Below are 15,151 nucleotides of genomic sequence, written 5' to 3' on the forward strand. Positions count from 1 at the left end.
GGAGTGGTCTCAGCAAACATATAGATAACTTCAGCCTTTCAGGCATCTGAGATCATTGAGACAGTGGCATCTCTTGCTCTGAGACTATTTGTTTATTTATTTATTTTTAGACAGGGCCTCACCCTGTTGCCCAGGCTTCAATACAGTGGCACGATCTCAGCTCACTGCAACCTCCACCTCCCAGAGTTCAAGCGATTCCCCTACCTCAGCCACCCGAGTAGCTGAGATTACAGGTGCACACCACCATGCCCAGCTAATTTTTGTATTTTCAGTAGAGATAGGGTTTTTCCATGTTGGCCAGGCTGGTCTAGAACTCCTGGCCTCAAGAGATCTGCCTGTCTCAGCCTCCCAAAGTGCTGGGATTACAGGCGTGAGCCACCGCGCCCAGCCTGTATTCTTTTTCTTAAAGAAAGTCCCTAAGCTGCCTGTGCCTGAAGCCCCACAAACCCTGGATGCCCCTGTCCTTTGGTAGGTTTTGGCCACGGGAATGTGGATAACAGGGGGGTTCATACACCCTGGGGGTGGAACATCCACCCACGCTCTTACCATCCACTCAGTGGGAATCTGCTTGTTACAGGTTGAATTGTGTCCTCCAAAAAGATATGTTGAAGACCTAAACCCCAGTACCGCAGAATGTGATCTTATTTGGAAGTAGGGCCTTCGTACATGCCATTAGTTAAGTTAAGGTCATGCTGGAGCAGAGTGGGTCCTTAATCCAATATGACTGGTGTCCTTGTAAAAGGAGACTTGAAAGACACAGACCCCTAGCAGAAGATGGCCATGTGAGGACAGAGGCTGAGATGGAAGTGCTGTGGCCTCAAGCCAAGGAGCAGTACAGATGACCAGCAAACCCCAGAAGCTACGAGAATGAATGCAACTGATTCTTCCCTAGATTCCTCCAGGACAGCATGGCCCTGCCCACACCTCCATCTCCGGCTTCCAGCCTTCAGAACTGTGAGAGAATACATTTCTGTTGTTTTAACCCATCCCAGCTAGTGGTACTTAGTTACAACAGCCCCAGGAAATTAATGCACTGCTATAGGAAGCTGCTACCTCGATGATATTTGCTGAGACCTCATCTCTCCAGCTCCCGGAGAAACAGTGCCAGCACCGATGACAAAGCAGGCAGAACAAAAGGAAGATGACAGGCAGAACTAGGGCAGTGGGTTTTGGGAAGCAACAGGGGCTCAACAAGCTGCTTAGGCCGCCAGCTCAGAGCATCGGATGCAAACGGTCAGACAGCGTGTTTGATTGCATCAGGAGAGGCAGGCCCTAAAAATAGCCCATTGTGCTCCAGTGAGCTCAGTGGGGCACTGAGCTCTCACTCCAGACCAGGCTCCACTCTGAAGGGTTCTGGGTCAAGCCCCCCAAAAACAAGCTGCTCCCCTTGGCAACGGGAGCCGCCTTTGTCCTAGAGGTTGAGTCATCTAAGCGATGAGAGCACAGTGACCTGGGCACCTGGAGCCCAGGTGGAATTCCATGACTCAGCTCATTCTGAGCCCAGGAGCCTGGGAAGCTTTCCGATGGAGCAGCAGGGCCATCAAGTCAGCATAGACGGGGCGCCATGTGACTGACCTTTCTGCTCACAGCGCTCCCCGCTGTCAGGCTAAAAGTAATTGAGGTCCGTGAACAAAGGAAGATGCCAGCTACATGAGACGGGAAAGGACTTTAGCAAGTAACACCCAGAGTGCAGGGGCAAGGAAGAGCTTCTCACCTCTCACCAGCAGGACTGGCCCTCAGCCCACCTGTCTTCATGGTGAAAATGAAAGAGATCAACTCAATTATCTCCAAGGCCTTTTCTGCCTCAATTTTCTCTAACTCCGGGGACCCCACACCCTGCCGGGGGCCTTGCACTCTCATGCTGCCTCCTGATTTCCCAGCCCTTCTTCACGCATGCGCTCCAGACCTCTCATCCCTGACTGGGTCCTTAGAACTTGCTATTGCCCCTGCCTATTCCACCCACCCCCCTGTCCCAGGCTCTGCTCTACTGAGCAGCAGCCAGAAATCTGGAAAACTAATCAGGTCATAATGAGGGTGCCGGTAACCCTCTCTTTAGGCTTTGCAATTAAAAAGGAGGAAGGCTGCTTGAGAACGGGGGCCATGGCATTTACTCAGCACCAGCTACAGGTTTGACACATTGCAGGGCTCAGGAAGTACTTGTTGAATGAATTAACAACGGTCTCAGTCACTGCAACGGGATGTGCAAGGTGGGATGGAAGGATCAGAGGACTTCTTAGGATACTTTGATACAAATTTTTAAACACAGGGTCTGCTCTGTCCCCAGACCTTGACGTGAGCGGTGCACCTGTTAATTCTGAGGCCTCACTCTCTGATATCCCAAGGGGTCCCATTGCCTCAACAGCAGGATGCTGACCCAGTGCCCAAAATGAACCCCAAACAAGCGATGAGACCTGCATGGTTGCACGCATTGCATATTTTCTCAACTGTCTGGGACTAAATATAAAACCGTAAAAAAATGAAAAGAGGTAGAGAAGGGCAGAAAGGACATATGAGGAGACTTACGGAAAGAAGGAATCAAAGGGGAGCCGGCCAGCAGCTTATGTTTGGCAATAAGCAGGATAATCACAAAGGAAATTAAAAGTGAGTTTCCTTGAAGGAGGAGAAGAAGGGAAAAAAAACTATAATTGGTTCCCTCTGCTCCAATGTCCCGGCACCTGGCCTCCATCTGCACCCAGAGAATTTGTCAGAGGTCAAGGGACTGATCCACCAAAACTCTTCCAGGCAGTCTGGCAATGCAAACGCGCACACACACACACACACATGCATATGCACACACATGTCCACATGCACACACATGCGTGCACACACACGCACACACACGTCCATACGCACACACACACCCATGCACACACACGCGCACACACACGCACATGCACACACGCGTGCACACATACACACGGCCCATCCATGTGTGATTTAAAATATACAACGCTTCAATATGTATAGGCCAGAGCTGGGACCCAACCTCCCATCCTTCAGTCATACTGAACCTTCAGACGCATGGAAGGAAAATTCACAGGTGAGGTGTGGTGTGTAGTGATCAGTTGTGAAGTGTGAAGCAAATAATTCGCTACTGACGATAAGATGTCAAAGTCTGGGAGTGGCTTGTTGAATTGTAGAAATCCGAACGGATTCAAGGTTAGACCTGTAATTACATCATCTTAATCTCATGTGCTCCCCCCTCTTTCTCACAGGAAAGGCAGGGGTGGGGTTAGCAGGCAGGGCACAGAGAATTGCCCGTTACCCACAAGAGTAAGCAGCCCTCCTTGATGGCCTCAGCCTCAGGTTTGCAGTACAAACATGTCGATTGTCTCTGGTCTAGAATGTGGACTCCAGAAGGCAGAAAAAATGTAGAGACATTTCTCTGAGATGGGATCTGCCCCCAGCAACCAGCAACATTTATTCAAGCTGCACCTGGGGCCTCATGCTGATGGGGTCAGATGGTCCAAATGTGAGAGAGGGAAAGTCTGAGTCAGAGGAAGACAGAGAGACAGAAACAGAGATGCAGAGACAGAGTCACAGAGAGAGGCTGCCTGGGTTCACTTGGCTCTGGGCCTTGTGAAATCCCTGTGTGCTGTAACCCATCCCTTTATTTTTCCAATAAACTCCCCTTTTTTGCTGAAGCCAGTTTGAGTAGAATCCTGTTGCATATAGGTGAAAATGCCTTGGTCAAGGTCCATATCTCGGTTAACCATCTGCAGGGGAAAGGACAAGAGGGCTTGGGGTCCTCCTAGTAAGGCCATGAGGAGGTAGGGAGACGGCATGGGGGCAGCAGGGTTGCTGTGGTGGCCCTCCAACTATGCTCCGTGGAGCTGTAAGCATTTTCTGGAGAGGACTCCAGGGGTAAATCTGCTTTCTATTCCAGCTAGAGTTTGGTTTGAACAAAGGTGCTCATGGCTTTACTTCTTTTGAAATCCACCAGGCAACAGCACAAGGCATAGGCAGGAAGTAGAGATCGGATGGTTTCTAGTTATTCACACTCTCTCATTTATTCTACTATAAGAAACAGGGACATTCCAATTGCATATTATTTCAAGCTGAGTAAGGGGACCAGGATGAGACACCCAAACTAAAGGTCCATAAGAGGGCTGCTGTGTCACACAACTCCTGTGGTGCCATTTGGTGCTACAGTCTGTGTGGAAGGTGCCCCAGAGCTCCACAGTGCTGGGGTGCAGCCCAGGGGGCTGATTCTGCCTTGTCTCCTCACCAGGATGCCTGCTGAGGACCCTTCTGTAGCCCCTGCTCCAATGAGACTAGGCCCCCTTTCCCCTGGGGAATGGGATAGGGGAGAAGCAAATGCTGGCTCTTTCGTGTCCCACTGGAGGGAATATGCCATAGTAGACCCTTATAAGGGGAAGAAATTAGGAGACTTTGCATGTGGAATCCCGGGGTGCAACAGAAGACAGCATCATTGACATTGGAAATCATGCCTGTAATCCTAGCACTTTTGGAGGCCAAGGCCAGAGGGTCACTTGAGGCCAGGAGATCAAGATCAGCCTACGTACCATAACGAGACCCAGTCTCTACTAAAAATTAAAAAAAATTAGCCAGAGGCCGGGCGCGGTGGCTCACGCCTGTAATCCCAGCACTTTGGGAGGCCGAGGCGGGCGGATCACGAGGTCAGGAGATCGAGACCATCCTGGCTAACACGGTGAAACCCTGTCTCTACTAAAAATACAAAAATTAGCCGGGCGAGGTGGCAGGCGCCTGTAGTCCCAGCTACGTGGGAGGCTGAGGCAGGAGAATGGCGTGAACCCCGGGGGGCGAAGCCTGCAGTGAGCCGAGATCGCGCCACTGCACCCCAGCCTGGGTGAAAGAGCGAGACTCTGTCTCAAAAAAAAAAAAAAAAAAAAAAATTAGCCAGGCATGGTGGTACACACTTGTAGTCCCAGATGCTCGGGAGGCTGAGGCAGGAGGATTGTTTAAGCCCAGGAGTTTGCCTGGGCAACAGAGCAAGACTCTGTCTCAAAAAAAGAAGAAAGAAGGAAGGGAGGGAGGGAGGGAGGAAGGGAGGGAGGGAGGGAGGAAGGGAGGGAGGGAGAAAGAATGAAGGAAGGAAGGAAGGAAGGAAGGAAGGAAGGAAGGAAGGAAGGAAGAGAGAGAGAAAGAAAGAAAGAGGAAAATATAAATAAATATTTTCAACATTGATGAGAAAAATATTTCTTAAACAAGACATCTAAATACATTATTTAAAAATATTGAGAATTATGTTAAACTTAAGAACTTTTATTTATCAAAATACACTTTGAAAAATAAAAAATACAAGTTACAGACTGGAGAAATCTATTTGTGATACATAAAAATGCCAAAAGATTAGAATGAGCAACACAAAAAGAACTCACAACTTGTTAGGAAAAGCACAAACAATGCAAGAGAAAAAAATGGACAAAGACATTAAAAAGTAAGTTGCAGAAGAAAAAACATACAAAGCCAATAAACATATGAAAAGATGTTTAACATCCCTAGGAATCAGAGAAATTCAAGTCAAGGCCACTAAGAGATGCCATTCTACATGCATTTGGCAGGAGTTCAAGCAGTCACAGCCAAGTGTTGGTGAGGATGTGGATTCATGGTGTCCCTTTCACACTGCAGGTGGGAGTGTCAATTGGTACAACCACTTTGTAAAACCATGTGACTTTATCTCCTAAAGCTGAACATTTAGATACCTAAAACTCAACAATGAACACATGTTCAGCAGTAGACATTACCAGAATAATCACAGCAGCACAGTTCACAATAGCGAAACCCTGGAAACACCAATTATTGTTCATCAGCAGGAGAATAAATAAACTGTGGTGTGTTCTCACTATGTACGACAGTCAAAACACATTGATTGGAGTTTCTGTTTGAGAAGATGAAATAAGTTCTGAAATGGATGGTGGTGATGGTAGCACAAGAATGTGAATGTACTTAATGCCACATAAGTATACACTTAAAAATGGTCAGAATGGCAAATTTTATGTTATGCATATTTTACTACAATAAAAAGTTAATTATAGTAAACTTGACAATATGGATATATCTTTGATAATATTAAGAAAAAAGAAATTTCCAAAGATGACATACAGCATATCTTTTTAATAAAGTTTAAAAAACTAAAATTTAAAAAATGCTTTTTGTGGCTGGATCCAGTGGCTCACACTTGTAATCCATCCCAGCACGTTGGGAGGCCGAGGCAGGTGGATCACCTAAGGTCAGGGGTTTGAGACCAGCCTGACCAATATGGTGAAACCCCATCTCTACTAAAAATACAAAATTACCTGGGTGTGGTGGTGCATGCCTTTAATCCCAGCTACTCGGGAGGCTGAGACAGGAGAATTGCTTGAACCTGGGAGGCAGAGGTTGCAGTGAGCTGAGATTGCACCACTGCACTCCAGCCTGGGTGACAGAACAACTCTGCTTCAAAAAAAAAAAAAAAAGCTTTTTGAGAAAATATATCATAGGATTCAGGATGATAGTTACGCAGATTGAGAAAGTCATCTTATAGTTTAATATATGCTGTTATGAAGGGACTGGCTTTTGTTAGATGCCAGCTTCACAGGTATTTATCACATTAAAAGAAGGAATATGAAAGGGAACAAAAATGGATAGAAGAAAGAAGGGAAGGGAGGAGAGAGAAGGGGGTCCGTTTATAGGTCAAATATGAGATTATGCCATGAAGTAAGGATTTTGATTAACTGCACTTTGGTCACCTGGGACTCTTTTTAAAAAATGCTAAACTGGACTATTGTTTACCAATACATACACAAGTGAGACATGTTTCTAAAAAGTAAAGTACGGCTAACACAACAGACAGGACAGTGGCTGCACTGGGGTGAGAAGGGCGATGCATTTGAGGCTTCCAACATCCTGGCTCTCAATTTCTTAAACTCAGCCGTGGACACATGCTTGTTCATTTTATTATTATTTGTAATGCACACACATACTTTTCATGCCCTCTTTTGTATGTATGATTTATTTGGCAGAGAGTAAAAAAGAAGAAAGAAAATTTAATTAATTAGAATACAAAGAAACAAAAGAGAATTTTTAATGTTCTCTGAAAACACTAACAATAAAAGCCCTGGCAAGTTTGATCAAAAAAGAAATAGAAAGGGCCCATATAGCTGGGCGCAGTGGGTTACGCCTGTAATCCCAGCATTTTGGGAGGCCAAGGCGGGCAGATCATGAGGTCAGGAGTTCGAGACCAGCCTGGCCAACATAGCGAAGCCCTGTCTCTATTAAAAATACAAACATTAGCCAGGCATGGTGGCGCATGCCTGTAATTCCAGCTACTTGGGAGGCTGAGGCAGGAGAATCGCTTGAACCCAGGAGGCGGAGGTTGTGGTGCGCCGAGATCACGCCACTGCACTCCAGCCTGGGCAACAGAGTGAGACTCCGTCTCAAAAAAAAAAAAAGAAAAAGAAAAAAAGAAAAGGCACATCTATTCAGAATGATAAAAACAATGTAACTGCAGATATGGTAGAACTCCCACGAGAATACTATGCACAACTGTATGCCAATAAATTAGAAAACAGACAAAATAAGTAATGGTCTAGAAAAATGTGTAACAGGATACTAAAATGGGACTATCTCCATCTCAGCTTTAGCTGAGACTCTAGAGACCAAGAAAAAGCTACCAAAAGTTTCCCATTCCTAAACAAGATGCCAGACCGCCTTGCCTCCACGGGACAAGCTAAGGCTTTGAAAACTAGTTCTGCCAGCACTGACCATCCCCAGGCCCAGCTGCTGAAAGGACACAAATTGGAGAGGCCTGGAAGAAGGAAAGGTACCTTTGAAGATGGGAGTGTAGGCAGGTGCTCAAACCAAGTGAGAGGGGCTTGAAGAGGCCCACTTAGGGAGCTTGATGACTCCTCAGAATTGGGAAGTCTTTATGGCATACCTGAAAAATCTAAAGGTAAATCACAGTGATGGGACCTGCCTCATCGTAGAGTGGACAGGAGGGAGAAAGTGCTGTCTTACTGACAGTGGAAAAGGACAAATGAGCTTATCAAAGGGCAAGAGGGAAGAGGATTAGGAGTCTGCCCTCTGAGGAATGGGAGCAAACAGACAGGGTCTGGCAGAGAAGGCCAGATGACTAGCTGGAGTCATGACATCCCCATGCCAGAGGCGTTGCACCTGGGAGCTCCCCATGGGGTGGGCAGGACTCGAGAAATCCCTGAAATGCCAAGCAGAGAAAGCCAGGGCTAGATATCCATTGAGTTTAGAGAGCACCAGCCCCCTTAGAAATGCACCTGTCTTTTAAAACGGTGCCCTTTCCCTTACAACTCCCCTCTCTGAGACAGAGGCCTACAGATTGAACATGGTAATATATTTATGATTCTATTTATCTATCTATCATCTATCTAGCTATCTACCTCTCTATCACGTATCTAGCTATCTATCTACCTATCACCTATCTAGCTATCTACCTATCACCTGTCTAGCTATCTGTCTACCTATTATCTATCTGTCTATCCAAGTAACACCTCAGAAAAGCAAGGAGAGTTTAACTTCAGAAAAATGACTAACAATTTATCAAATTAACAAATAAAAAATCTATACAAATATTTTGATAAAATTTACATCTATATTTTAATTCAAAGCTTCATGTTAAAAACAAAACCAAAAAAAGAAAAAAGAGAATTCTCACAGAGAATTTGGGAAAGCGGGACCTTCCTTAACCTGATTAAGGACATCCTTGAAAAATATGCAGAAAATATTGTACTCAGTGGTAAAACATTAGACATATTTTCTTTAAAATGAGAAATCATGTTTTCTAGAATTAAATCTAACAAAAAACTCTCAAGAGCTTTATAGCAAGAAAAATGTAAAACTATATTGAAGGGTATTGAAGAAGACTTAAATAATAGAGTGGTATACCATGCCTACAGATGGAAAGACTCCATATCTTAAAAACAGTAATTTCCGCCAAATTATGGCTACAAATTTAATGTAATTCCCACTTAAATCCCAAAGGATTTTTTTCACAGGACTTGATTAAATGATCTTAAAATTAATGTGGAAATAAAGAGGGCTAAGAACAGCCAAGGCAACTTTGAAATAAAAGAACCAAAATTGAGAGACTTATCTTGCCAGATAAAACAAATTATTATAAAGCTATTGCAATTAAAACAGTGTGATGTTGCTCTAAGAATAGACAAATACACCATGGAATAAAACATAGAGCCCAGAAATAAACCCATAAACATAGGCAATATATAACAGATGTGGAATTACAAATCAGTATAATGAATTTTTCTGTAAGTAATGAATGAAGAAATGAATTATTCTATAAATAGTAATGGGAAAACTGGCTAACCACTTAAGAAAAAGGTAAAATTAGGCCTTTTCATCGCATGGCACACACACACACAATGCAAGGAGATTAAAGATACAAATGTGAAAAATCAAAGCTTTTAAATTTTTAGAGAAAAAATAAATAGAAGAAATACAGAGGAATATTTCAGCATAGAAAAAACCATTTAATCAAAATACATTAACTACAAACTATAAAGGAAATTTTTGAAATTTTAGAATATATTAAAATTTAAAATTTCTGCCTAACAAAGACTTTTATAAATGAAATGGAAAAGTCACTGATTGAAAAAAGGTATTTTACCAACAAAGGATTAGTATTTAGAATATATAAAGAACTTCAACAAATCAGTAAGAAAAAAACAAACAATCCAACAGAGAATTGTGCAAAACATATGAACAGGCAATTTACAGAAGAAAATAGTGACATGTATTAAAATAGGCTTAATCTCACCAATAGTCAGGGAAACAAACTGAAACAATAGAAAGATTCCATTTCACACCAATCAGATTGGCAAAATCTTGCAAGTCTGATAACAAACTTGAAAGAAACAGGGAAAGGGAGTGCCTCTACTTGATGGGAAGGTGTATTGGTACAACCACTTTAAGGAGGAATTTGAGAATATCCTGTAGATTTAAAGATGTGCAAACCTCTCAACTTAGAAAAAACAATTATAAATAACCACCCTAAAGACAGTTTCTCACATGTGCACAGTACGAAGGTGTTCATCCAAGTCCTGTTTGTAACAGTGAGGAAGTGGAAATAACTATCACTAGGAGAATGAAAATCTAAAATGTGATTCATTCACCCAGTAGAATATTATGCAGCAGCTAAAATGAACCAGATGTATAATACTACTTCTCACATTTATCCACTACACTTTATAAATTCTACCTCCCTGATGTCGCTATTTCCTCCTTTCCATTCCCTCTATGCCAAGGCCCTGTCATAATTTTTGCTTAGATGATGCAACAGAGGCATAACTGGGCTCCTAGCTCCACATTGGCCCCTGGAAGTCACCCAGCAGCCAAAGGCATCTTTCCAAGGCATGCATCTGACAATGTCACTTGCCTACTTAGAACTCTCTCATGACTCTCTGAGACCTACAAGACAAAGCCCAAACGTCTCAGCAGAGCTTACAAAAGCCTCATCTTTCACCCAACAACCTTTCCAATCCAGCCTCACAGGACTGTCTGTGGTTCACCAGACATGCCAGCTGTTCAGCCTCCAGGCCTTGATTGTGTGACTTGCTCTCTTGGCCTGGAGTGAGCTTTTCTCTCCGCAGCCCCGTCCCACCCAGACTTATTCGCCTATCAAAGTGGATCAGCCTGGCAAGTGTCCACATTCATCTTTCACGGCTCAGCTCACAAATCTCTGTGAAGAAATTTGCACACACCCATACCCCACTCCCCACTCCCTTATTCTTTTGTTTTCTCCGGCAATCCTCCAGCCACATCTCGAGGCACAAGACCAGGTTTTCTTCGGTGTGGGAACCAAGGCAAGTCACTTCCTACTCAGAGCCAAAGTCCACCCCTGTGCAACAGCACAGACCATTCTTTCCAGCTCTTCACGTAAACTACCACACACTGGAGAGTTCTGGACATGGGTATGAGGCTGCTTCTCTCTCCCAGGTGCCACTGCCCCTTCCCAGCCTTGTCAAACTGCATCAGTTTCTGTGGCTGCTTCTTGACTTCCATCCTCTGCATCCCTCATCAAGTTCATGCTCTGGAACCAGCTCTAAAGACTCACCAGTTGAGCCTAAAGATTCATTGTGTGAGAGCATCAGGAAGAGTGAACCGCGCCCAGCTCTGGCCCCCAGAAGAAGTCAATTGCACGGATGCTCAAAGCCAAACTCCTGAGTTCTCTTTCACTCCCACACAGGCAGCCCAGAGGTCCAAAGAGGAGGAGGCAGAGAAGGCACCATTGCAGAGGAAAGGAGAGAACCAGGAGAGCAAGCGCAGGCAGCCGCCAGGGAGGAAAGAGTCTTGTTGAATGCTGCAGGATGTTCTCATATCGTAAGGCCAGATCTTTCAGACAATAAACCAGAAGTAGTATCATCACCCCTGAACCCTACCCAAATGGTTTTAGGGCTATATTCTTGTGTAACTCTTTTTTTTTTTAATTTGTATGATAACAAGTCCTTTCTGTGGAAGGCTGATCCTATTAAGTGGAAATCTTTTTGCCTGGTGAGCACCTTGACAGGTTCGAGTGTGTGCATTTGCAGGTTGGAGCAATGCCGAACTGCTCTGCAAAACAGAAGGAAATGTATTTGTACATCCAAGGGAGAGAAGGAGAGGGCATCCAAAAACAAAAGGAGGAAAGAAGGAAACCAGGAAGGTAGGGAAAGGTTAGGCGGTGTGGAGGGCAAAGAGCGGGGTCAACATTTCAAAACAAGGAAGGCTGCTGCATGATTCTAAATTACATGTGGGGCGATGCTCATTTTGGCTTGCTCCCAAAGGGAAGTCTGTCATGCTCCCAGGTCTTCATGTATGTGAGTCTCTTGGGGATGGAGCAGCAATGGACTTATTTCACTTCTGGGCCATGTGAAATGAAGAGAGAGAGAGGGTTACTGTATTTGCACCTCGAAAACATAGGGTCCCTCAGGGACTCATAGCAATCTTTGCAGGAGTGAAGGTGGCTTTGGAATGGGGATTCAAGCCATTCTGGTAGATCTTAAGTGCCCCTAGTTGACATCTGGCTCACGCTTGTTAAGTGCAGAGCATCTAATAAACTCAGAGAAAACTGTTGACCTATCTAAAGTGTATCAAAGCCCTCTAGCATATCATTTCCTGAAGAATAAATGAACAAGTACACACATCTACCATGTCTTGCATGGTGTTTAACACTCATTCCTTGCACTTGGCCACAGACCACAGGCACCCAGAGTTGGAAGAAGCCACAGAGAAGGCCCAGGTGAAAACCCATTTACAGATGAGGCAATGGAGGCTTAGAAAGGGAAAGCAACTTTCTCAAGACCACACAGCTAATGGGTACAGAGCTGAGGCTCAAAGCCACATTTTCTGCCCCCCTGGTTTCTGCTTTTTCCCCAGAGTACTGCGGTTGCTGTGAGTTAGGCTGAAGCCAATTTGGGTTTGAGGGCATTTCATTAAAATGTGTCCTGGGAGTCAGAATAGGAGACAACGAGGCCTTGTTTTCTAAGTGAATCTCCAAGGGTTACGAGTTCCAAGCAAACACATTCCTGAATCTTTGCCACCACATTTAAAACCAGACTAGGAAAGTTATAAATGGGCTTTTTCTCTCTACAGATAAGAGAATTACAGAATGTTAGGTCTTCAAGAGACAGACTAGTGGGGTGTTTCCCTGGCCAGATTCCCTCTAGCCAAAGAATCTGAATTCTCCACCATGCACCTTTAAAGTTACTGTAGAGAGATAACAGATGTGTGTCTATATTAGCTTCTCCAACAAACATTGTAAATATTTTTAAATCTTTTCTAGTTCTTTAATCAGAGAAAAACAACAATAGGCATTATACGAATTACATTCAATGTTTTGCAAAATATCTACTTATTTAACTAATCAAGATTCCACCTCTTCAAGAATGGTATAATGTGGATAACTAATGAAGCCAGGATCTGGGTACATAAGGCTTCATGGTCTTATTCTATTTTTTATATATATATAATATATATATTATATTCCACAAGAATTTTAAATATATGTATATATTTTAAAGAATTTTAAATATGTCTATATATATATAGACATATATTTAAAATTCCATAGTAAAAAGTTGAAACCATATGTATATTTTTAAGTCTGCTTCTCAAATTAATGTGTCAGAAATAAGGACTTCCATTATAAACATTTTGCCTATGGATTTTAAAAAATGCCAAATTGCCATCAACAAGTTCCAGTCTGTAGACCTATGCTTGTGTCAAAACTTTCATTTTAAAGATGTGAAAATTGAGATTCGGGATGGAGGAAGATGGCGGGGGGCACTGCACAACCACCATAAGTTGAGGTAGCAACGATGTCTCATTAATCTTTATCACCATCACTTTACACTTGCATGCACACACATATGCACGCAAAGCACTGAGAGGGTATTGATAAATCCCATTTGGATGGCTCACATTCTAGACTCCCTGCCTCCCCGACAGATGCAGATGCCCCATAGCACCACATCCCTCCTGCTAATCTGCACTTGCCCCATTCCTCTGGAACTCCTTAATACTCATCTGTCTCCCTGCTACTCTCTGAGCTCCCTGAAGGCAACAATGAGGCTGTCCTCTCCCTCGGTCCTGGGCTGGGAAGGACCCTGCCCCACACAGAGTGGGAGTTCAATAAATAAATATTCCATTGCATAAAAGTCAAGCCATGTAGCACTCTGGGCTTGGAGTAGGCAGTGGAGAGGAACACAGGAGAGGAGGCAAGTGGCTTAGAAAATGGAGCAAGAGCTTTCCTCCTCACCCTAGCTGCACTGCTTACTACCTGTCGGGCCTCATTCTCTTCAGCAACAAAATGGGAGTGATAAAGTTTAGTTTGCAGAGCTGGGGTGAAGAAGAGAGGACGAGTGTCCAGTGCCTGGTACCTAGTAGGTGCTAAATAAAAGGTTGTTGTGACTAAGATGATGATGCTGGGATGAAAATGACACCTGAAGCAGAACTTGAGGCAAAGGTGAGTGTTCCAAGCAGAGGCAGCAAAGGGCTAGCAGGATAACTTTAGCCAAAAATCTACAGTTCAAGGACTTTTAATAAAAGTGGGGGAGGAAAGAGAATTCACAGATATTTAGTACTTTTAATGTGCATGACCTTAATTAATCCTCATGTCAACCTGGGAGGTGGGTGGTTTTGTGCCCATGTCTACAAGAGAAAACATTAACACAAACAAGTTAAGTTGTTCACACAGGTTCTCAGGGGTGTTATAACTGCAGGAACTTCTGGCACCTCATGCAGGAAAGGTTTCTGGGCTCCCAGGTACTCTTCTTATTCTCTAAATCAAATCAAGTCCTGGAAGCTGCTCAAAGCTCACCCTCTTTGGAAGCCAGGCCCTTGTGCCTTTGTTTAACAATGAACATGATTTCATTCCAGGCTGGCCTAGTTCAAGTTGACCTGAGCAGGGATGTTGTTAGGGAGGTGGGTGACGGAGTGCAGAGCCTTCCTTTTCCCTCTCTGGTGCCCATCAGAAAACATGATGCAATGACTCTTCTCCATGCCTGTAACCCCAACTTCCCTGGCATTCAGCTCTGAGTACCCTCTTAGACCTCTGCCATCCCCTCAGGGACCATGAAGTCAGGAGCTTCAAGGGCCATGCCAGGGCAAGAGAAAGGGAGAACCTGGGTGCAAACTTGCCGGTGATGTGACACTTGGTTGAGTGACTTCACTTCCCTGAGCCTCTGTTTCCTGCAAAATGGGAATAGAGATGTTCACCTCACAGGTTGCTGCGAGAGTCTTCAAGATGACCGTGGATAGAAAATGTACAGTCCATAGCATGCACTCACCAAATGCCAGCTTCCTAGGCTGTCATCTGCAGCCCCCACGCTTCCTTCACTGTGACCTTGGCCATTTCTGTGCCTCACCACCATGCACCATGAGCTTAATATTTTTCTATAACTTGACTCACTTTAAAAACTCAAACTCACTTCCACAAGTAGAAAACTAGTAGTACTCGAAAGGCATTTATTCATGTGTTTAATCAATAATTATCCAGCACTCACCATGTACCAGGTACTATTCTGGGGGCCACGGGTATAGCAGTGAACCAATGACCCCTCACCCTCATAGAGCATGCTCTCCAGACAGACAGCAAATAGAATATGACATCAGTAGCTGTGCATGCTGTAAAAACGAAGACACCAAGGAACAGGGCTAAACT

Source organism: Hylobates moloch, unplaced genomic scaffold (assembly GCF_009828535.3).
Source record: "Hylobates moloch isolate HMO894 unplaced genomic scaffold, HMol_V3 SCAFFOLD_14, whole genome shotgun sequence".
Lineage (NCBI taxonomy): Eukaryota > Metazoa > Chordata > Mammalia > Primates > Hylobatidae > Hylobates > Hylobates moloch.